Genomic DNA, 3,748 nt, shown 5'->3' on the forward strand with positions numbered 1-3,748 from the left:
ACACATGCACACAGACATAGACACACACAGACACACACAGACACACACACATGCACACAGACATAGACACACACACAGACACACACACATGCACACACAGACACACACAGACACACACACATGCACACAGACCACAGACACACACACACACACACACACACACACACACACACACCACACACACACACACACACACACACACACACAGACACACACACACACACGGGTCAGACCAGGTGTAATTGTGGGTCCTCATGACAGACACACAGAAAGCCTGTCAATAATGCATGAGGATGGGTGGCCCCTGGAGACACACACAGACACACACACACACACGGGTCAGACCAGGTGTAATTGTGGGTCCTCATGACAGACACACAGAAAGCCTGTCAATAATGCATGAGGATGGGTGGCCCCTGGAGACCCCTGTCCAGATCGGGCTCCACATCAGCGTCACACACACAGATCAAGAACAACAGCGGCTTTCTGAGGATCTGAGGTTTGGGTCTCAGCTGAAGAAGTCAATTCAATCTACACTTACACAAAATCTGAAGCTGATTCGAGCAACTTCATAAGCTAAATTAATAACTAACAGTCGCTTTGAATAAAAGCATTTGTTAAATGCATGAATGTCGCTTATGATTGCATTCAGTACAATAAACCAAAACATAAAAATTAGGTGAGTTTATGTTTAAAATGATATATACACTACTGTTCAAAAGTTTGGGATCAGTAAGATTTTTAATGTTTTTTATAGAAGGCTCTTCTGCTCAGCAAGGCTGCATTTATTTGATCAAAAATACAGTAAAAATTTGAAATATTTTTAGAATGTAAAACAGCTGTTTTCTAAGTGAATCTCTGTTAAACTGTAATGTATTTCTGTGATGCGCAGCTGTATTTTCAGCATCATTCCTCCAGTCTTCAGTGTCACATGATCTTCAGAAATCAGTATAATATGCTGATCTGCTGCTCGAGAAACATTTCTGATTATTATCAATGTTGAAAACAGTCGTGCTGCATGATATTTTTTTTGGCACCTGTGATATTATTTTTCGGGATTCTTTAATGAATTAGAACAGCATTATATTCAGAATATATTAGATTTTTTTTTTGGGGGGGGGGATTAATATAGAAATTATTACTTTTATTTAGCAAGGATGCTTTAAATTGATCAAAAGGGATGACAAAGACATTTCTAATGTTACAAAAGATTTCTATTTCAGATAAATGCTGCTCTTCTGAACCTTCTATTCATCAAAGAAACCTGACAAAAATCTACTCAGCTGTTTTCAACACTGATAATAATCAGAAATGTTTCTTGAGCAACTTGTCAGCATATTAGGATGATTTCTGAAGATCATGTGACACTGGAGACTGATAATAACAGATATGTACATTTACATTCAGTCATTTAGCAGATGCTTTTATCCAAAGCGACGTACAAATGAGGAAGCAATCAAAACTAACAAAAGAGCAATAATATGTAAGTGCTATAACAAGTCTCAGTTAGCTTAACAGTACACAAAACAAGGGTTTTTAAAATGATATATATTATATATATATATTATATCAATATACATTTATCTCCAGTAAATGCGATCTCACTTCATTAAATAATTAAATATTATATTAAATGTTTAATAATAAATAATGCAGTATATATATAATATATAATTTTTATTTTATTTTATTTTATTTTATTTTATTTTATTTTATTTTATTTTATTTTATTTTATTTTATTTTATTTTATTTTATTTTATTTTATTTTATTTTATTTTATTTTATTTTATTTTATTTTATTTTATTTTATTTTATTTTATTTTATTTTATTTTATTTTATTTTATTTTATTTTATTTTATTTTATTTTATTTTATTTTATTTTATTTTATTTTATTTTATTTTATTTTATTTTATTTTATTTTATTTTATTTTATTTTATTTTATTTTATTTTATTTTATTTTATTTTATTTTATTTTATTTTATTTTATTTTATTTTATTTTATTTTATTTTATTTTATTTTATTTTATTTTATTTTATTTTATTTTATTTTATTTTATTTTATTTTATTTTATTTTATTTTATTTTATTTTATTTTATTTTATTTTATTTTATTTTATTTTATTTTATTGGTTTTGTATACGAGTGTCTGTTAAATGCGTGGATGTGAAGGAGTGCTCGGGATCTGGTTCGGTGTGTTGTGAATATCCTGATGACAGACGCAGTAAAGCGGAGGAACGCAGCTTTATTCTGTCAAGCAGATCGGCTCAATGAGAGAAGCTCAGGGCCATTGATCAGCTAAAGATTTCTGAGCGCTTCTGATGATTGTCTTTGCTGAAACGCTGATGACGCTAGGTGCTTATTAGACGCTTGATTTGTTACTGAAGCTGTACGTCTGATAAAACACCACAGATAACACATCTGTCCAATCATGCTTTCAGCTCCAAATCTGGATAATCTGAACTTTATAAAAACTCTAGACAGTTCCACTGGTTTGGGTCAGTATTGCTGGAGAGCTTCACTGAGAGCATGATGAGTGTTTGCTGGAGAAATGGGTCACGTGTAAATAACACAAATCCATCCATCGCTGTCATTGTTTTAAAGAAACCGCATACAGCAATATTCTCATGATGAGGACTGAAACAAAGTTAAACAAAGCTTTTGTGTTGAGTCAAAGTCTGCGGTGGGAAACTGAACATCATTATATGTTATATTAATAAGAAAAAAGTCAATTATAACATGTATATACAGAATACATCATATGAAATTAAAAATGTATATATAAATTAGTATTTTTAAAAGTATTAATAATTTTAAAAAACTAAGATCTTGAAGAAATTACTAATGACTCTATGAAAATTTTTTAAAAATTATATAAAAATATTTAAAAATGTAACAAATAAAATATACATATATATGGGTCAAAGACGAAGTAGTGTAAAACTGCTTTAAATTGTAAAAAAAAAAAAAATTCTGTTTAATTTAATTGCAATTTTGTTTTTCCGAGCAAAAAATAAATATGATACATTTCCCCCTGATTTACAGAAGAGAGCCGCTAAAATATCATCCAGTGTAACATTCTTGTCAGGCATATTTACAACAAAAATCAATTTATGACATATTAAAAGACTAATTACCTTCACCCCAAATACTAATTAGTTGTAATTTAACATTTTTAAAATGTGCCACTATCCTAGGTTTTGCCCATTTGTTCAGTAAGAATTTAAAACAATCAAATTTAATACGCTCCCTTATTCTTTTATATATTTTAATGTGTACACGTCAGAATAAACATGTTGTTTGAATTTTTACATAAATATTGTGTTACACTGAATGACTGTAACATTATTTCAACCAAATCTTGACATTTTATTCTCCTTTATATAATTTAATGTGTACACGTCAGAATAAACATGTTGTTTGAATTTTTACATAAATATTGTGTTACACTGAATGACAATGTAACATTATTTCAACCACATTATCTTTGACCCATATATATATATATATAGAATATATAAATTAAAAAAAATTCTAATATATGTGTATACATATTATAGAATATAAATTTTAATATAAATGTATATTTTTAACTATAAAAATATAAATAATTGAGAGCTTGAACATTTGTGAGCCGTGCCGGCAGAATGAGTGTGAATGCACACAGTCTAATTCTAAAGCCTAAAGATGATTTTCTCAATATTTAGATTTTTTTGCACCCTCAGATTCCAGATTTTCAAATATTGT

The 3,748-nt window shown here is 29.1% G+C and overlaps 1 protein-coding gene across 1 annotated transcript in view; it reads right to left on the reverse strand.

The window, feature by feature from the left end:
- The window catches only part of prdm6 (PR domain containing 6), a 24,807-nt gene that overhangs the window by 254 nt on the left and 20,805 nt on the right, over positions 1–3,748 (reverse strand). The window lies entirely within an intron of this gene.

Source organism: Sinocyclocheilus grahami, unplaced genomic scaffold (assembly GCF_001515645.1).
Source record: "Sinocyclocheilus grahami isolate Dianchi unplaced genomic scaffold, SAMN03320097.WGS_v1.1 scaffold1904.1, whole genome shotgun sequence".
Classification (NCBI taxonomy): domain Eukaryota; kingdom Metazoa; phylum Chordata; class Actinopteri; order Cypriniformes; family Cyprinidae; genus Sinocyclocheilus; species Sinocyclocheilus grahami.